Source organism: Mus musculus, chromosome X (assembly GCF_000001635.26).
Source record: "Mus musculus strain C57BL/6J chromosome X, GRCm38.p6 C57BL/6J".
Lineage (NCBI taxonomy): Eukaryota > Metazoa > Chordata > Mammalia > Rodentia > Muridae > Mus > Mus musculus.
In genome coordinates, this window is record NC_000086.7 from 154726006 (window position 1) to 154748009 (window position 22004).

At 38.3% G+C, this 22004-nt stretch overlaps 1 long non-coding RNA gene across 2 annotated transcripts; it reads left to right on the forward strand.

The window, feature by feature from the left end:
• Nucleotides 1–7201: 7201 nt before the first annotated feature.
• Nucleotides 7202–12774, forward strand: Gm39544. Of its 2 annotated transcripts, none has more exons than XR_001782783.1 (3): nucleotides 7202–7337; nucleotides 7702–7771; nucleotides 12675–12774. It is a non-coding gene; the product is annotated as a predicted gene, 39544 (long non-coding RNA). The 2 variants fall into 2 exon arrangements; XR_001782784.1 differs by lacking the exon at nucleotides 12675–12774 and adding an exon at nucleotides 10576–10596.
• Nucleotides 12775–22004: the final 9230 nt, after the last annotated feature.

Sequence of the window (22004 nt, forward strand, 5' to 3'; positions counted from 1 at the left end):
TCCAGCCTTCTCTCTGGCCCCTACAGAAGATGTTCTCTACCCTCTTTGTATTGTCTATGTTTGGTGAATCAACCCATCCAAGTGTCAATTCATGTATGCTTTTGTCTCATTGTCTGAGTGACTGAATGTTCTGTGTTTCTTGTTGGAAAATAAAAATGGCTAAAACTTTGTCTGCTGATTCAGCAAAGCCCAAGAGTTGCCCACACTTTAGCCAAGAATCAAGCACAGCAGGGAGCCTCTGCTGAAAAACTGTTTTTAAAGAAAAGGAGTCTGCAACCTCTTACTTCTAAGGCAAAAAAGCTGATAGTTGTTTTTTTCCTAGAAAATTCTCTGCAATCGTGATTATTGTGTTTAGCAAAAGACAAAGTGTTTTTTTTTTTTTAATCTTATAATTATAGCTAGAAAAGGTAAAATTCTTTGATTGGTCTAAATTTATAAGATTCGGGTAGCCACTTAATTTGGTTATTTACTGGTCTTAAAAGTATAATATGCTCTACATGTCTTCATCATAGAGTATTAGAGTATAAGTTATTGAGTATGAGTTAAGAGGTGTAACATTGGTAGCAAGACAGCTTTACATTGGTAACTCAGGATTGGAGTCTTTTAAACACGTGGCATAAAGCAGGCCAAAAAAAAAAAAAAAAAAAAAAAAAAAACCAACCAAACAAACAAACAAAAAAAAAAAAACTAGGCCTCTAAGGATACTTCTAGTTGAGATAATATTTTATGTGATTCTTATCCTAGAAAGTAGACTTACAAAGATAAGATTTAAAACAATGTCTCTTTAATGAAGCATTAAAATTTGTACTGTCATGCATTCATAGGTATAAATAGGCAGCCAAACTTCGTAACATGATAATGATGTTTTTAATATTTATTTTAAAGATGATATATTGTTTTAAAATTGGGTTTTGCTTTCCCAAAGTTGTAGTTATAGTCTAATATTGCAAAAGAAACTTAAAAATTCTAAAATCTGTCTTCATGGCAAGAGGAAGAAAGCTCAGAGCAGCCTCAGCAAAGCTGTTCAATGTTTCTTTTGTTTTGCGAACAGTGCCTAGGGGAGTTCTTGCCTGCCTTCAGGGGAACTTTCTTTTAGCTAAGAGAACATTTTTGCAGATCTATCCAGATGTTGTTTCAAATAAAGTTTAAATTCAGAATTAATAAAAGGTCAATCAGACTAAAGAACTTATAAAGGCATGACAATCTGACTTGCCTACTTCATATAAAGTTATTATAAATTTAAAAGTTTTTTTTTCCTTTGCATCCTGATAATTGTAAAGGGTTTGCTTCTAGTGAACTGATATTCACTGGAAAATTTTGCCTCTAGGTATGGCTAATATGGCTTTACATTATGTAAGAAAAATTTATTGTCTCTGCTTCTATACAAGAAGCTAAGAGTTTGAATTATTCAGTGTATATTTTTTCCTAAGTGGAAAGTATTTTATTAGCTAATGCCTCTCAAGGGAAGTTTACATCAATTCTTTGCTCTCACACAATGAGCTTTAAAGTTCTGAGGAGTAGTTGTTGCTCCATAAGATTCAGAGGCATGGAAATCTATCAATGTAATCACAATATAAACAAAGTCAAAGACAAAAACCACATGATCATCTCGTTAGATGCTGAGAAAGCATTTGACAAAATTCAACACCCCTTCATGATAAAATCTTGGAAAGATCAGGAATTCAAGGCCCATACCTCAACATAATAAACCAATATACAGCAAACCATTAGCCAACATCAAGCTAAATGGGGAGAAACTCAATGCAATCTCACTAAAATCAGGGACTAGACAAGGCTAACCATTCTCTCCCTACTTACTCAATATAGTACTTGAAGTCCTAGCCAGAGCAATTCAACAATAAAAGGAGATCAAGAGGATACAAATTGGAAAGGAAGAATTCAAAATATCACTATTTGTAGATGTTATGATAGTATATGTTAGTGACCCTAAAAGTTCCAACAGAGAACTGCTAAACCTGATAAGTAGCTTCAGTACAGTAGCTGGATATGAAATTAACTCAAATAAATCAGTGACCTTTTTCTACACAGAGGATAAATAGGATGAGGAAGAAATTAGGGAAACAACACCCTTCTCAATAGTCACAAACAATATAAAATACCTGGGTGTGACTCTAACTAAGGAAGTGAAAGATCTGTATAACATGAACTTCAAATCTCTGAAGAAAGAAATTGAAGAAGATCTCAGAAGATGGAAAAGCTCCCATGTTCATGGATTGGCACGATTAATATAGTAAAAATGTATATCCTTCTAAAGCAATCTACAGATTCAATGGAATACCCATCAAAATTCCAACTCAATTCTTCACAGAGTTAGAAAAGGCAATTTGCAAAATCATCTGGAATAACAAAAAACCTAGGATAACAGAAACTTCTCAACAATAAAAGAACCTCTAGTAGAATCACCATGACGGACCTCAAGCTGTACTACAGAGCCATTATGATAAAAACTGCATGATACTGGTACAGCGACCGACAGGTAGATCAATAGAATAGAATTAAAAACCTAGAAATGAACCCACACACCTATGATCACTCGATCTTTGACAATGGAGCTAAAACCATCCAGTGGAAAAAGACAGCATTTTCAACAAATGGTGCTGGCACAACTGGTGCTTATCATGTAGAAGAATGCAAATTGATCCATTCTTATCTCCTTGTACAACGCTGCTCAAGTCTAAGTGAATAAAAGACCTCCACATAAAACCAGGGACGCTGAAATTTATAGAGGAGAAAGTGGCGGAAAGCCTTGAAGATATGGGCACAGAGGAAAAATTCCTGAATATAACAGCAATGGCTTGTGCTATAACATTTAGAATTAATAAATGGGACCTCAAAAACTTGCAAAGCTTCTGTAAGGCAAAAGATACCGTCAATAAGACAAACAGGCCACCAACAGAATGTGAAAAGATTTTAACCAATCCTAAATCAAATAGGGGACTAATATAGAGAGAACACAAGAAGGTGGACTCCAGAAAATCAAATAATCCCATTTAAAAATGGGGCACAAAGCTGAAAAAAGAATTCTAAACTGAGGAATACTGAATGGCTGAGAAGCACCTGAAAAAATGTTCAACATCCTTAATCACCAGGGAAAAGTAAATCAAAACAACCCTGAGATTCTACCTCACACCAGTCAGAATGGCTAAGATAAAAAATTCAGGTGACATGAGATGCTCAATAGGATGTGGAGAAAGAGGAACACTTCTCCATTGCTGGTGGGATGTAAGCTAGTAAAAAACACTCTGGAAAATCAGTCTGGTAGTCAGTCAGAAAATTGATCATATTAACACTGGCAGTTCCAGCAATACTTCCCCTGGGCATATACCCAGAAGATGTTCAAAGTTGTATTAAGGTCACATACTCCACTATGTTCATAGTAGCCTTATGTTTAATAGCCAGAAGTTAGAAAGAACCCAGATATCCCTAAACAGAAGAATTGATACACAAAATGTGGTACATTTACACAATGGTGTACTGCTCAGCTATTAAAAAATGAATTCATGAAATTCTTAGGCAAATGGATACATCATCCTGAGTGAGGTAACCCAATCCGAAAAGAACACACATGATATGCACACACTGATAAGTGGATATTAGCCCAGAAATTTAGAATACCCAAGATACAATTTGCAAAACACATGCAACTCAAGAAGAAGGAACACCAAAGTTTGGATCCTTCATTCCTTCTTAGAATGGGGAATAAAATACCCATGGATAGAGTTACAGAGACAAAGTTCAGTGTAGACCCTGAAGGGATATTCCAGAGAATGCCCCACTTGGGAATTCAACCCATTAAACAACCACCAAACCCAGTCACTAGGGAGCTGTCAACAAGAGCCTGCTGTCAGGAGCCTAATATAGCTCTCTCTTGTGAGGGTCTGCTAGTTCCTGGCAAATACAGAAGTGGATGCTCACAGTCATCCAGTGGACGGAGCACAAGTTCCCCAACTGTGGATCCAGAAATATACCCAGGGAGCTGAAGAGGACTGAAGCCCCATAGAAGGAACGTCAATATGAACTAACCAGTACCCTTAGAGCTCCTTGGAACTATACCACCAATCAAAGAAAAACCATTGTTGAACTTTTGGCTCTAGCTATATTAATAGCAGAGGATGGCCTAGATGGTCATCAATGGGAGGAGAGGCCCTTGGTCCTGTGAAGGCTCTATGACCCAGTATAGGGGAATGCCAGGACCAGGAATGGGAGTGGGTGGGTTGGGGAGCAGGAGAGGGAGTGGGGATAGGGGATTTTCGGAGGGGAAACTATTAAAGGGGATAAATTTGAAATGTAAATAATGAAAATATCTAATAAAATAGAAAAAACTTTAAATTTCAATTAATATATACAAATTCAAAACTAATTTAAAATTTTAATACATAATAAATAAAAACGCTAAATTTCTATTAATATGCAATAATTCAAACACAACCACTTCAAATTTCTATCAATATACAATAATGGAAGAAAATAAACTTAAACTTCTCTCAATATATAATAATTGAACAAAACAACTTTTAATTTCCATCAATATACAATGATTAATCCAAACAACCTATCACCATAGATGATAACAAGCATAATGCATCAAGTGACCAAAATCACTCACCTGAAATTAAGAGTTTGTGATAATGGTCTTCTTAGAAATATTTACTTCCTGCTGAATTGGGGCAAAGAATTACAGTTATTGTTTCCCAAGGGAGAAAAAAATGGTTAGTCTCTAAAAAGCTAGCTGTAACATTTATTGCCCAGTCTCTTGTGTTTATCCAGTCTCTATATTGCCTGTCATGTATCTGTGTGTGTGTGTGTGTGTGTGTGTGTGTGTGTGTGTGTGTATATATTTAGTATAGTTGATGTGTTTATCCAATCTCTGTGTGATTGATCATTAGGGCAAGCCAAGTTGAAGTTAATTTGCATTAAAACATTGGAGAAATCAGTAACTGAGACAATCTTTGAATTTTCTTTGTGAAGACATACTTGTCTCAGCTGATAAGAGGTTTTCACGGGTCAGATCTAATCTTTATAAGTTTTGAAGTTAACTGAAATTTTTCATTCCTTTTACATGTATAAACATAACAACATCCGATCATCATCTTAAAATATTGCTGGTTTCCATTATAATGTCAGCATATCCCTATAGTATATTGGTTGACTTAGTTTCTTAGTTTTTTTTTGTTGTTGTTGTTTGTTTTGTTTTGTTTTGTTTTGCTTATGTTTTGTTTTGTTTTGTTTTTGATAACACAGTGGTCCCAGATGGCTTCATTCTAACTTTTTGTTTAATAAGCATTTTATTTAAGGTAGGAATGGCTTTTTCCACAAGTGCTTGTCCTGTGGGGTTTGAATTATACCAGTAACATGCTTTATTTTATAATATGCAAAGAATTGCTTCATGGTATGTGGTACATATGTGGAACCATTATCAACATGAATTTGTGCTGGTTTCTCCTTAATTTTCATAATTTCCAATAAATTTGTTATTACACAATTAACCTTTTCAGAACACAAAAGCAGGTGCCCATTGAAACCCTAAGTATGTGTAAATGGTATGGTATATATTCCTTTGTTTTTCAAATTTTGCAAAACCAATGTTGTGTGGTAAAGCTAGTAATGCAGGTTCCTGTCCCTTTCAGTTGACTTGTATTTATATTCCCTCTACAGAATACATGTTCTCCCATGGGTCTTTCTTCAGCAAAACCTTATGTAAACCTGCCTTAGCAAAACTCACTGTGAGTCTGTATCGCTGAAGTACCCCAGGTATAGGTCCCCAATTATAAGCACCATTGGTCAAGTCTAGCAAAGTTTTTGTAGATTATACACGGGTATCCTTTATGTGCAAGTCTCAACCTAGCCCTACAGTGCCATCTCCTATTAGCCGACCTCATGCTTTTCGAAAAGAATGTGTTCTGGTCTTCTGTCTTTTGTATTCTCAAACATAAATCCAACAATGCTGTGTGCACAACTCCATATCATGGTTCTCTAGACTCATATCCTGGACTACCAGTTATGACACAGATTGCCTGGCTTTGAGACTCTCAGAATGTTTGTCTTGATTCTATTAACCGTGTAAACTTGCATCATAATTTTATCAGATTTCAAATTATGTAGAACAGTTTGCCACATTCTTCTACCAGGTGTGACAGAGCCTTACTATGTTGGTTTGGTTTTTTATTACTTGAAAGAATATAGTTTCTTATGAGTAGAAGTAACCTCAATTGAGAACATTCCATCATTAACTGGTCTGTCAAAAGCATTTTGAGATATAACTGGAGTAATGATTCTCATGGTAGTGTGTAGCACACTATGGGTGTTACCAAGATTTGAGATGTGGTTCTGAGTTGCAGAAGAAGGTAAAAGAAGGTACCTACTGAGTGCAAAGCATTGTGTAGTGTTCCTTAGTGGTATCTGCCTCTGTACAGGCCTCTAGGTCTTTACTTGATTCTTGATCTCTGTTCTCACAGTAATGGACAATGAAGTTTCTGCCCTGCTTAGTATTGTAAGCGTTCCCAAAATGAATCCCCAGTGTTCTTCATTATATTTGGAGACACATAGATCAGCCATTGTCCATTGTTGTTGAGCTCTCAAGAAGTTCCCCTTCCAGTAGTATCTTCACTGTGCCAGGATAGTTTTGTTCTCACATATCCTGCACTATAACTTTTGAATTCCTGGAAAATCAAGATACCCATTCCACAGACACACTGTAAGTCCTAATAGTGGATGCAAATTTCTATAAACATCTTTTTCTTGATAGTTTCACTAGATCTCTCATTTGCCTCCCATAAACACAACATCAGGCATTGACCATATCGTGCAGCTTTACCATCTATCTTCTTTTATTGGTTCTCTAGAACCTGCTTCAATTGCTGTTCTGCATACCCAATCCTGTTTATGATGGACAAGGTGCATACCCAATATGCATGATGAGATCTACACAACTAGGACTTCTAATGCCCTCCTTACCCTTCCATGCTTGGCTACCCTCATCCAGCCTTGGATCCAATTTCCTGGTGAGTTCACTAAGTAGTGATTTCAAAATAGTAGTCTCCATTGGTAAAGGACTATCTATAGATTATATATATGTATCTATTGTGGGCAAGTCTGAACCATGCCCTCCATTGCCAGCTCTATCCCCAGGTCTTTCCATGGTAACACAGCAGCTGTATTAGACTTCCATTTTTAGAGTTCCCAAATAAAACCTTAATTCTGTTGTATCCACCTTTCTAGATAGTGCTTCTCCATACTATCTGCTGGACTCCTTGTTCTGACCTAGAATGCCTGGCTTTGAGACTCTCAGAATGTTTGTCTGCATTCCACTAAACCTGGTATATCACATCATTTTTTTTTTTTGTCAAATTAAGTGCCATGTGATCCATGCTTTCACATTCTCCTTTGAGGAATGATAGAGCCTCACAATTATGACCTGTGTTATGGTAACCTGACACAGTCTAGAATCATTTGAGAGGAAGCAACCTCAATTTAAACCCCTTGTCCATGAAATGGTTTGTACAAAAAAAAAAAAAAAAAAAAAAATTGACAGATTCTTAAGGTCATTTGGAGCCCTCTCTGAGTGTTGCCACCTTTGTGAAGTGGTTCTGGGTGGTAAAAGAGGGCACACTGTGGTATCTATTCAGTAAAAAGCATCATGCATTATTCCTTAGTGTCATCTGCTTGTATTCTTGCCTCCAGGTTTCTTCCTTGACTCATGGCATTTGTTCTCTCAGTGGTGGAGTGTGAAGGTACTGCCCTGCTTATTATGGTAAGTTTTCCACCATAAAGCCCAACCATGCTGTTCCCAATATGTGAATACATTCATCTCTTTGATATTCTCTTGTTGGTGAGCTCTCATGAATCTCCCTTACCAGTGCCACTGTCACTGTGCCAGGTTATTTCTGGCCACACACACTATGTACTGTCTCTTGAATTCCTGGAGAACCAAGGTATCCTTTCTGCCCCCAAATGCCAAGCCATAATTTACATGTGCCACGGACCACCCCAGTCAAGTATAGGGGTCCCTGGAATGAGGGTCCTCAAGGCTATGTGGGTAAAGATTTCGCTGTGAAAAACAGAAACAAAAACAGATGCAGTTTGAGTCTGAGTTTGTTTTGCAGCTCTCAAGCAGGGAATTTTATACATTAAAAAACAAAACATTACATTCCTTAGAAACTGCTGTGCAGTGGTGGCTCATGCCTTTAATCACAGCACTTTGGAGGAAGATGTAGTCAGATTTCTGAGATCAAGGCCAGCCTACTCTACAGAGGTAGTTCCAGCACAGCCAAGACTACACAGAGAACCCTGTCTTGAAAAACCAAAACCAAACCAAACCAAACCAAACCAAACCAAACCAAACCAAACCAGACCAGATCAGACCAAAACAAAACAAAACAAAACAAAACAAAACAAAACAAAACAAAAAACAAAAAAAAAGGAAAAAAAAACTAACAAATATCTCTTCGAAACTGTTTCCAGTAAAATACTCCCAAACATCAACAAAAATCATTTGGGACAGTAAAGCATGAAAATATCTCTTAGAAACTGTATCCACTGAATCACAAACAGAACAGGTAATACCATTATTAATGAAAATCATCAAAATAAAACAATTCTAAAACAATGTATTCAGTGGAGGAAATCATCCAAGACTAGTGGCATATTTCCAAAAGCAGGTGAATAAATCTTTATGGTCAGTGCTCTTAACCACTGAACTAACTCTCCAGCCCCATATGGTCAATTATTATTTAAAATATAATGCCTGATGTTTTATAAATCTTCCATGCATAAAATTAAACTATTTTAATTCTTTCTAATTAAGGCTTGCTTTACCATATACCAAAACCCACTTCCAATGATGCATGTATTGCCATATGAAATTTTATTGTTGGAAAAGATTTTACCTATCACAGTAGTTTTATAAATGATTTCAAAAGTAAAACATTGTGGGAGTTCCTTTGTGAATGTGTTACCTCAATATGTACTCACGGATAAGTGGATATTAGCCCAAAACCTAGGATACCCAAGATATAAGATACAATTTGCTAAACACATGAAACTCAAGAAGAATGAAGACTGAAGTGTGGACACTATGCCCCTCCTTAGAATTGGGAACAAAACACCCATGGAAGGAGTTACAGAGACAAAGTTTGGAGCTGAGACGAAAGGATGGACCATCTAGAGACTGCCATATCCAGGATCCACCCCATAATCAGCTTCCAAACACTGACACCATTGCATACACTAGCAAGATTTTATCGAAAGGACCCAGATGTAGCTGTCTCTTGTGAGACTATGCCGGGGCCTAGCAAACACAGAAGTAGATGCTCACAGTCAGCTATTGGATGGATCACAGGGCTCCCAATGTAGGAGCTAGAGAAAGTACCCAAGGAGCTAAAGGGATCTGCAACCCTATAGGTGGAACAACATTATGAACTAACCAGTACCCCGGAGCTCTTGACTCTAGCTGCATATGTATCAAAAGATGGCCTAGTCGGCCATCACTGGAAAGAGAGGCCCATTGGACACACAAACTTTATATGCCCCAGTACAGGGGAATGCCAGGGCCAAAAAAATGGGAATGGGTGGGTAGGGAAGTGGGGGGGAGGGTATGGGGGACTTTTGGGATAGCATTGGAAATGTAATTGAGGAAAATATGTAATAAAAATATTTTTAAAAGAAGACATTATTGTGATCATTTCTAGGCACAGGGATTAAGGTTGGTTAAAAAAAAGTAAAACATTATTATCCCTGGGGATAATTTCATGTTTTAATCCCATTTTAAGGGATGGTGTCTTAGCCATTATTCTTCCTTAAGATCTTAGCCTAGGCTACAAGGAACATGTAAATAAGTAAAGGAATAAGAGGAAACAAAACAGATAGATTGCCATGAGAACTATGGCTCAATTATTTTCCCTAGCCAAGAGTTCCACAACTGGTTCCAGGAGACATCCCTGTTTTGAGGTTAATCTCTTCATTCTGTGGAAATTGTCACACAGAACCTACTAGAGGTGGTGAAATTAATATAAATTACTCTCAACATCATTGTCTGAATAACTTCCCTGGATCTCTTCCATCCAAACCATGCACACAATTCTAGGCCTCTATTCTATTATGCAGCTTTTGCATGCAAGTTATTCATTTGTCTCTGTAGCCCTCTGCCTCCTGTAACATCTCTAAATTTCCAGTCCTATTTCTTTCTTTCATTTTCTATTCTTTTCTTTGTCTTTCTTTCTTTTTTGACATGTCTAATTCATTTTATTTTACAAACTTCTCACCATCCAAGTCACAATATTTATTTTTATATGTAAGAAAAATTAACTAATTAATCGGGTGATTCCAGAAAGGAGTTGGATGTGAAATGAAGATACCATTACTATAGACCAACTCAACAGGCATTACAGAGCACCCAGAAAAGCAACCAGGAAAATCTTAGGCCTATCCTACAATTCTTCAGGACAAAATCTCTGGTGATTAAGGTGACAGTTATCCATGCATTAAATACAAGCTCCCTACTTATTTCCAAATTGTATAGAATATCATTCTTAGTATAAAAATAATATACTTTTACAGGAATTCAAACACTGCAAATGAGAAGAAATTAGCCTTCATGGAACAAGAATATTGAACCAAAATTATTCACTATTTTCAATTATCACAATCATGATGCTGTGACTAATGATAGTTGAGTGTGAGCACACACTTGCAGTATTGGTGGTGAGTCCCCTAAAGTGCAAGCAGCTGAGTACTACATTGCCATCAAGGTATACATAATTTTTATTGAATAATTTCTTTATATACTTTTCAGATATTATCCCCTCTTTGGTCCCCTCTGCAGAAGCCCTCTATCCTATCCCTCTCCCCCTGCTTCTATGAGGGTGTTCCCCCATCTACACACCAACCCTGCTCTCCCATCCTCCTATACTGGGGCATAAAGCCTCCACAGGACCAAAGACCTCTCATATCACTGATGCCTAAGAAATCCATCCTGTGCTACATATGTGCCTGGAGCAATGGGTCCCTCCATGTGTACTCCTTGGTTGTTGGTTTAGTTCCAGGGAGCTCTAGGGTTATTGGTTGGTTGATACTGTTGTTTTCCTATGGGGATGCAAACCCCTTCAGATCCTTCAGTCCTTTTTCTAACTTGTCCATTGGGGACCCTGTGATCAGGCCAATGGTTGGCTGAGAAATTCTGCCTCTGTATTTTTCAAGCTCTGCAGAGCTTCTCAGGAGACATGTATATCAAGCTTCTGTCAGTATGCACTTCTCATCATCTACAATAGTGTCTGTGTTTGGAGACTCTATGGGATGGATTCCCAAGTGGGGCTGTCTCTGGATAGACTTTCCTTCAGTCTCTGATCCATACTTTTTCTCTTTATTTGTTCCTGTGAAATATTTTCCCCTTCTAAGAAAAACTGAAACATTCACACTTTGGTCTTCCTTCTTCTTGTGTTTAGTATGGTCTTTGAATTATATCTTGGGTATTTTGTGCTGCTATCCAGGTATTGCTGAGTGCATGCCATGTGTGTTTTGGGGGATTGGGTTACCTCACTCAGGATGAAATCCTCCAGATCCATCCATTTGCCTAAGAATTTCATGAATTCATTGGTTTTAATAGCTGCATAGTATTCCATTGTGTAAATGTACCATATTTTCTATATCAATTCCTCTGTTGAAAGACATCTGTTTTTTTTCCAACTTCTGGATATTATAAATAAGGCTGCTATGAACATAGTGGGGCATATCTCCTTGTTATATGTTGGAGAATCTTTTGGACTTATGCTCAGGAGTGGTATAGCTGTCTCCTCAGGTAATACTATATCCAGTGTTCTGAGAACCTGGTAGACTAATTTCCATAGTTATTGTACTAGCTTGCAATCATACCAACAATGGATGAGTGTTTTTAATTCTCTATAACCTTGCCAGCTTTCTGTGCCATCTCTACACTCCCAATCCTATTTTTGATTTACAGAGTATGTACCAGGTTTATATAATGACATCAAAAGACCTTAACTTCCAGTTTCTTCCTCATCCTTTAGTGCTTGACTTCAGGCACCCAACATTGTACCCAATTTCCTGGTGAGTTTCACCAATAGTGAATCCACAAACATAGTCATAGTGGAAGAAGTTCTAGCTAAGTATGTACATATTACACATGGGTTTTCTTTGTGGGCAAGTCTGAAACTGGCCCTCCAGTGTCATCTCCTATAACAGCCCTCACACTGATACTAGAGCACCTGCTCTGTAATTCTCTGTTTATTATTTACTAATAGTTGCCAAATACTGCTCTATGCATTCTTCCTGACCATGCATGTGATTCATATGATTTTTATCATAATCTATGTTGACATTATAGTCCCTTTTGTCCAGTCTTTAATACTTGTCACAAAAGAGTTACTTTGGATATACTTGGGGATATCACATATGACCAAGCCTACCTGTGAAAAATTATTACTCTAAAGTAAAAAAAAAATTTTACTCTGTTTTCGAAGGTCTAGTATATTGTTCTTAGCTGTTGAGCTCCACTGATTCATGACCATCACTGCATGGTTGTCTATTGTCAAGTAACCCATACACCAACTTTTCTGGTCAGGTTCAACAAGAACAAAGACTACATGTCCAGGCTATTTTTTAATCCCATGCAATGTAAGCATTCTGATTTTCTTTTTCAGGTACTCTGATTCTTAACTATCATACACATCTGCTCACTCACAAGACTATATCCTCTCCTACAGCACAGGTAAACCTTTTTTCCTGATATTTATACCAAAAAAACCCACCCATGCACCATTTACAAAATCTAGGCTTAGACCTTGATGTTCTGATGAAAGATTGGATTTTCTCAGAGGCATTCTCCTGGAGCTTGGATACCAATCACTACCAGCCTTAATTCAGGTCATACATCTCCTATAATGATTCCTCAAGTTAACTCCCCCAGAAACAAGCATATTGTCACCTTCTCAACTGCTCATGTTCTTAATTTGGATTCACACTTTGCATAGAGAGCAGTTTTGACATTTCACAAGACCTGGAAACACGGCATCTAGTTTCAGGCTATGCTTCAGATGCTCCAACGTCCAGCTTCAGATGGTCAAAGCATACAAAAGTTTTACCTTCTGAAGTCAAGAGCAACTGTCACTATCCTCATAGTCCACAATTTAAAACATCTATATAATTTCTATCTTTGTGTTTTCTGTTCCATACTGACTGAATATAGATCATATATATCATCTCTCTCTTCCCACATGCACTTTTGAATGAATACCTTTCTTTGTATATTTGCCCTTTGAGCTTCATGTAATTGTGGGAGAACTTTTCTTATCCTCCCAGACCTAGCTTAGCCAAGCAGTTGCTCAAGTCACCACTATCTGTAGCCAGATAATAACCTGGTTTTAACTACTTATCTCCCATTAATGTCCCCTTACTCATAACTACTCAACCAGCCTTACGTCTGGTAACTAATCTACTGCTAAAATTTTCAAAGTGTTGTTATAAAACAAAACCTGCCTACACCATCTCAACTGGCCAGAATCTACGTATTGTTGCACAGCTATATTTCTTGTTTGAATGGTGAGTGCTCCAAGTTGCATGTGCTAGCACCATCCCTACACTGCCAGGCAAAGCTATGTCCATAAAACTTCTGCAGACTTTCCTGGTGATTTCCTTGAGCCAAGCCCAATTGTGCCATCTCCAATGTCCAATGACTATCTCATTTCACAGAGAGCATTTTCAAGTAAGCCTGAGAATACTCCAATTCCACATAAAGATGCACAAACATTCATATTTTTTAGGTTGGACCTAGTTAATCAGTCTCAGGAGTGAGCCATTGTCCAGAGAAGAGACTAGACATTGGCAGTTTCCTTTAGGAATGTAATTTAATGATTTAGCAAATTACAGTCTATGAAAAAAGGAAAAACCTTACAGCAATTTTAGAGGTCCTAGAGAGAACATGAACCACATCAGCTCTTACAAAGAAAAAAAGGTTTAATTGGAATTGGCTTTTAGTTCAGACATTTAGTTCATTTCCTCATAGCAAGAAAGGAGATGACATGCAGGTAGATGAAATGTTTGAGAATTATATGAGGATTTTAATCTGGATACTCAGGTAGAAGCAGGAGATTATGAACCAAAATAGTCATAGTTTAAGCATGTGAGACCTCAAAGTCCTCTTGAAAATGATCCACCTCATCCAACAAGTCCACACCTACCAAACAAATGATAACACTCTTTATAGTGTCAACTCCTGGTTAGAAATCAAGACTATGAGCCTTATTGGGCCAACCTCCTTTACACCACAAGAGCTGGCTTCCCCTGTTGGTTTCTCCACATAAAATACTACCTGCACTATGTGCAATATTGAAGTCTGGCTTTGTATGCACATACCTCCAATCATGTGATCCTAACCTAACTAGACAGAGCTATTCCCATTGTCTGCAGATTAAATCTCATGGTAACTAATCAACTGCAGTAGTATTCATTCCCTGATCATTCCTGGAACCATACATGCCTGGTCAGTTGGTACACTGCTAAGACATAACTCTTTGGACACAGAAAATGCACTGGTTTTTTATGATTCTCCCTAAAACTGCTCTTGTCAGTTCCATGGAATTATTCCTTGGACTTACTCTGGTAGTACTGGCTAGTTTTGTGTCAACTTGACACAGCTGGAGTTATCACAGAGAAAGTAGTTTCAGTTGAGGAAATGCCTCCATGAGATTCAACTGTAAGGCATTTCCTCAATTAGTGATCAAGGAGAAAAGGCCCCTTGTGGGTAGGACCATCTCTGGGCTGGTAGTCTTGGTTCTTTAAGAGAGCAGGCTGAGCAATCCAGGCAAGCAAGCCAGTAATGAACATCCTTCCATGACCACTGCATCAGCTCCTGCTTCCTGACCTGCTTGAGTTCCAGTCCTATCTTCCTTGGTGATGAACAGCAGTATGGAAGTGTAAGCTGAATAAACCATTTCCTCCACAACTTGTTTGTTGGTCATGATGTTTGTGCAGGAATAGAAACCTTGACTAAGACAAATTGGTACCAGCATAGTGTGGTATTCCTGTGACAACCTGACCATGTTTTGGAGAGGACTGTGGAAGGACTTTGGAACTTTGGGCCAGAAGATCCATTCGGTGTTAAGAACTCTGTGAGATGCTGTGTAGGAGCTTGGAAGATAGTGTTGAGAACAGTGCAGAAGATGTGAAATTTCTGAGGGAAAATTAAAGACTCATTTCAAGGTCATTGCAATTTTGGAGTTTGATTATTCTGTGTTCCTGGTTAGCTGGGGCTGAAGAATCAGCTTTGATTAACAAGATACCAGAACTACTAAAGCAAAAACTTTGCATTACTGGGACTATTGATGCTGGTTAGCTGGAGCTAAGAAATTAGCAGTGATTAAAATGATACCAACATTGTTGAGGCGACATCTTCTGGGAAGTGTTTTCTGAAAGCACAAAGAGGGAGGCTGTGTTTCAGAGATAGTCAAGGTTGTAGTCCTGCTGCTGTGGGACTTGGTAATTTGTAAAGGTCACCCAGGTTGTACTGGTTTTGAAGGCATGAAGGGGTCACACAGAGCAGCTGAGGCTTGGCACTGTGAGAGGCCATGGAAGGCCATTGGTGAAGGTGCAGCCTCAGTTGCAATTGGCAGCCCAGGACTGAAGGGGTCATGCAGTGTTTTGGAGATGCCAGTACCATGAGATGACCACCAAGAGCAGCAGCAGCAGTGGAGTACAGGCATCTGGAGCCTAGAGGATGACACATGTGCTACAAAGGGCATGGCTGGAGAAGTGACCCATGTCCTTGGAGAAGCCCAGAAGATCGTGAGTTGGATCTGAGACATTGGATGGTTGGAGATTGATTTTTGCTTTTGATTGTGACTGTGCCCTGATATTTTCCCTCTTGAAGGAAGAAACTATTTTAGAGGCTCCCACAGTTAAGAGACTTTTAATTGTAAAAAGACTTTGGATTTTAAAAGAGATGTATATTTTAAAAAGATTGAAATTTTAAGAATATGCAAAGACTGTGGGAAGTTTAAAGTTATTTAGACCTTGTGAATAAATAAGAATGTAAAGGTTGAGGCTTACTAGTGATGTGTTTGTGTGTCAAGTTGACAAGGGGTCAATTGAACTGGCTAGTTTTGTATCAACTTGAAACAGCTGGGGTTATCACAGAAAAAGGAGCTTCAGTTGAGGAAATGCCTCCATGAGATCCAACTGTAAGGCATTTTCTCAATTAGTGATCAAGGGGGAAAGGTCCCTTGTGGGTGTGACCACCTCTGGGCTGGTAGTCTTGGTTCTATAAGAGAGCAGGCTGAGCAAGCCAGGGGAAGCAAGCCAGTAAAGAATATCCCTCCATGGCCTCTGCATCAGCTCATGCTTCCTGACCTGCTTGAGTTCCAGTCCTAAGTTCCTTCGTGATGAACAGCAGTATGGAAGTGTAAGCCAAATAAACTATTTCCTCCCCACCTTGTTTCTTGGGCATGATGTTTGTGCAGGAATAGAAACCCTGACTAAGACACTGGTGAAATAAAATCTTCACTGTACTGCCCTGTTGAGGAGTTCCAGAAATAACCTATGCCAGTGTATCCACATTCCGAGAACTAATTCCTGAGTCACCCATTATTCAGCACAGTAGACTAATGAGAAATTCCTACACTTCCAGGCCTAGCTGTGGTCACAGAGTAGCTTTACCTCACTATTGCTCAAAGACCACATGTAACTTTTCATCTCTGCCATTCAGTGCCTAGGCCACAAGCTTAGATCAAACCTCTTTTCCATTGGGACACCATTAGTAACAATGACTGCTGCTACCATTCTCACACCCCTACACTGTGTCTCCTGTCTATGATCTCTTGCAAAGGAATTCTTTGTTGATTACATGAAAACCAAGAAAGTATGCACATTGTCTGTATTAGGAGAATAAGCTCTCATCCTGCATTAACTGTACCTGTTTTTCCTTTTAATCTTTCACCCAAAATCTCACCTGTATATTCTGTACACTGTGCAGTCCTAGGTTAAATGAGCATAACTGGGAAGAATCTCCCGGATCATTTTGATCCATCCCTTTCTACAGACATCAAAACTACTTCTGCATAGTCAGAATGGACACTAGCATTGCCTACTAAACACTTCATTTTGTGATTCTACAGCCTCATTTACAACATTCCAGGACCCTGATGGTCACCATTCTGCAGTACTGAATTGTCTATGGGGAAACCCTCCAGAAATAATTCTGCCTTGTCTATCTCACCATCAGGTGTACCTCTTTTACCTGATGACATTCTCTGTCAGACCTCCATGGATGTCAAAGGAACCTACCCAAGGCTAGGACGGGTAATGGCATTCCTGCATCAGCTTTCACTTATGATTTCTGAGAAGTCAATTTACTTTGTTCACATCCACACTTGCAGATCTATCTTGCTTTTGTTACTAGTAAAAATCTTGCAAGATAATTTCTCAAGTAGTAACATGCTACCTTAATTCTGACAACCACATGTCTACATACTGAATTCACTTTTTAATTGGATACTCAGTAATGTATCCCTAGAGCAAAGCACTCTGTTTTCTTCTTTACACTGTACACTGTACTTTGTTTGCAATGGTCATTGATATAATATCTTTGTCTGGTGTCGCAATGAAGCATTGGATAAGACAGATTTTTTTATCTAAATTGAGACCTCAATAAAGAATAAACACCATAATCTATAGTAGAGACACGTAAGTAATCATATTTCTGATTGGTGGTATTGGATGTCTTCACTTTGACCTTGCTGATAATATGGGATGCTATCTTAGACTGTGGACATATGCTGTAAACTGTGGTTATTTTTCCCCCTGGGGCCTGTATCTCCTATCCGGCAAGAAGAGGCTTCCATTTTCTTGATTGTAAATATAAAAAATACACATGCATTTCCAAAGTGCACTGTGACACAAATGGTGTATATCAGAGAGGACAGTTCAACATAATTGGTTTTCTTATTTGATCACAGAAGTCATACTCATGCTAAGATTCTTCGAGGCACTTACCCTCACTCATGGAGCCATTTTACATAGACCAAACACATAATTTTAATGATATAATTATCCAGACCTTCTCTCTCTAAGGTAAAGTCAACTACCACACACAAAATCTATATTTTCCAACCAAAGATTATTCAGATTTTGGAGCAGTCTGAAGCTCTTTCAAAAATTCAGCATCTTTGGTACTCTGAACAGCTTTTCAACTGTGACATCCTGAACAATCTCTGAATACAGCATCTCTGTGTCTGTAACCTAGGAATATGATACACTCATTTTCACTTTACAGGGCTCAAGCAGAGCTGGCATTCCAGCTGTGCCTGCTGGATCCTGAAGACTAAATTATGAAATTTTCTTACCATACAGTTGTAGCTTTCCATACCAGTCACAAGACATCCTGAATTCTCCAAACCCCTAGAATCACAACTGCAGCATAAATTTGTTTCATAGCTTCATGAATGGCCCTCTATGTATCTCCTTGTAGGATATTCACTCCTGACACACATTGCTTGGGTCTAGAGCCACACAAAATATCTTCAATGAATGTGTTGAATGTTTGCTCTTTCAATAATGTTTGGACAATCATGTCAATTTATTTCATGGATATAAATGGCTGTCTCCAAAGTACTGGTATTAAAGGTGTGGTTCACCAAGCCCAGATTTAAATTTTTCCTAATGTGAAACTTGCTCTGTTCTAGGCTGGACTTGAACCCAGAGATCTGATTGTCTTTGCCTCCTGGCTTAAAGGCTTGTACTGCCATGTCTGGACCTAAATTTAGCTCAGTGAAATCTTGATCCAAGATCATTACTCCTTTAATTCAATTAATATCCTTGAACACAGGATTCTGCTCAATTTCAATTCCTGGTGCCCATTTAATACTCAAAACACATATTTTATATATTTCCTTTCTCAGTTTGCTATGCTTCTTTAAAGTATACTTCCTGAGACCGAACCAGAGAAAAAATCTTGTTTCTGAGACTTCTTTATCAAGGTAATTAATCAAAGTCTTTAACTTAGGCTCATACAGACTCTTTAGACAATCGCAAAATGTAGTCACATTCTTTAGCAAAATACCACAAGCAATCTCTATGGCATATATTGAAATTCCCCACTGAAACATCTTGGTCCAGGTCTGCACTATTCAAATTATTGTCAGTAACAAAGTCTTCCAGATTCCTACTAGAATAGCCCATGAAGCCACATTTAAATCATTTCACTGCTTTCCAAATCCAAAGTACCCAAATCTACATCCTTCCAATAAAATCATGGTCAGGCCTATCACAGAGTCTTTGAAGTGCTTAGTCCTCTGCTACTCTAATCCTCAAATCAAATCTGTCTCTATTAATAATTGCTCCTTGATTGTTCCTATTAATTTTTTAAACAAAAATGATTCATGGACTTTTGTACAATATTTTGCATTAAATAAAATGTGAAGTACAAAATGAGAATAATGAAAGAATATTATATGTACCACCATATCTCTTCTCTATTAACTTTATTCTGACTAACGTTAAATAAATGTATATGGTACGGAATCTTTTTAAATTAGTATCAAAGTGAGATAGGGGGGTTGTAACCCTATGGGAGAGCAACAGTGTTAACAGGCCAGACTTCCCAGAATGCCCAGGGACTGAACCACCAACCAAAAATACACATGAACCAACCCATGACACTGGCCACATATGAGGCAGAGGATGGACTGTGACATTAGTGGGATGAGATGCTGTGGGCCTGAGGATGTTTGATGCAACAGTGTAGGGGAATGTCAGTGTGTTATGATGGGAGTGGGTAGGTGGGTGGAGAGCCCCCTCACAGAAGCAGGGGAGGGGGAGGGGGTACCCAGTTTCCAAAGGGGAGATGAGATATGGAAAGGGGAAAGCATTTGAAATGAAAATAAAGAAAATATCCACTCAAAAAAGAGACAATGTTTAAAGTTTTTTATAACCAAGTGACTTAGTGTTTTACTGCTGTGAAGAGAAACCATGAATATAAGGATTCTTATAAAAGAAGACATTTAATTGAACTAGATTATACACTCAGAGATTTAGTTCATTATCATCATGGCAAGAAACATGTCCTAGAATTCTGTATCTTGATCAGCAAACAACAGAAGGCTGTCAACTTCTGAGCCACACCTGGTTTAGCTTGACAATAGTAGAATTCAAATTCTGCCAAAGCAGTGACACAATTCCTTCAACAAATTCATGCCTATTCCAAGAAGGCCACCCCTCTTAATAGTGCCAGTTCCTATGGCTAAGCATTCCAACAAACCAATATATAGGGCCCCTCCTTATTAAAAGCACTATAGCTGTCATGTTGAAAGTAAAATGCAGAAGGAAATAATGTGGATTTGTTTGTAAATGTATTAGTCTGTATTCTCTACAGTCACAGATCTTATGGAATTGTTTCTCTATATTAAGGGTATTTATTATAATGAATTCCAGTCTGCTGTCCAACTACCCCAACAACTGGCAGCTGTGAATGAGAAGTCTAAAAATCTAGTAGTTGTCCAGTCCTCTGAGGCTAAATGTATCAGCGGGTCTTTTGTATAAGCTGTGTCTTAGTCAGGGTTTCTATTCCTGCACAAATATCATGACCAAAAAGAAAGATGGAGAGGAGAGGATTTACTTAGCTTACACTTCCACATTGCTGTTTATCACTAAAGGAAGTAAGAACTAGAGTTCAAGCCATTCAGGAAACTGGAGTTCATGCACAGGCCATGGAGGGATATTAATTCCTGGCTTGCTTCGCCTGGCTTGCTCACCTTTATTTCTTACAGAACCCAGGACTACCTGCCCAGGGATGTCACCACCCACAATGGGCCCTCCCACACTTGACCACAAATTGAGACAACTTTTTACAGGTAGATCTCTTGGTCGCATTTACTCAAGTGAGGCTCCTTTCTATGTGATAGCTCTAGTTTGTGCCAAGTTGACACACAAAACCAGCCAGTACATTCTGAAATCCCAAAGAAGCAGTTTCCAACAGATGTGCTTTTAAGAAACAGCAAGTAGGCAGAGATGGATGCATCTTCGTTCTTCCATTGTCCTTATGTAAGCATCCAGCAGAAGATATGGCCCAGATTAATGGTAGGTAAAAATATACCTGTATTTGAAAATTTCTTTTTCCAGGGTGGCCTTGAACTTGGAGACATTTTGCCTCAGTTTCCTGGGATTAAAAGCATGTACTAAAGCTTTTGCATCTAAGCTTTTCATGACCACTATGTCTCAATATCTGGATAAAAAGCCTGTGTCATCCTATGTCAAGGTCTGGGTCAGAAGCCTGTGTCTTCTAGGCTGATGAATGGGATCACAGGTGTACCCTTCATTTCAGGTCTGTAGTTCATTCCATGTGTATTCAAAGTTGACAATTAGGAATAGACATCCCAGTAACCAAAACAAAATACTCCACTGTAGAGCAAATATAGTCTGTCACTATCTAATGTACTTCTCTGTTTAAGGGCCAGGTGACCCCAAAATCTCCAGTAAACACACTTCCCTTTAGAATGAAACATATTTTTATTCTATTGATTTACTTAATTCACGTTGCTGAATCATGACAAACAGAAAGTGAGAGATTTGTGAGTAAGTTAACACTTCAACAGAGAAAAGTCACCATCTTTTTGTATGGATACACCTAAGCCCTCATATCTCAGGATGGAAGTGCTGGATGTCCTAGCCTTGACACTGCTAACAGTGTATTCTGTTTTCTTGGAGTTTCTGTGCACTAAGGATGCAAGAGTGGTCTGTTGCCTGCCTCTACCTGAAAGCAGCATCCATCTGGTATTCCCCTACGTGGGGATATCATACATATCCATGCATTTCCAATGTGCTTTTTTCACATAATTATGTTTGACACTGAGCCTTACCCAATGAGACTCTTCACAAACCACAAACATCTCGTCTTTAAGATGAAATATTTCACTAGTCTCTTTGTAGGCTGAAGTCAACTTCAAAATGTGAATTTATTTATTCTAATATTGTTCATAATTGTT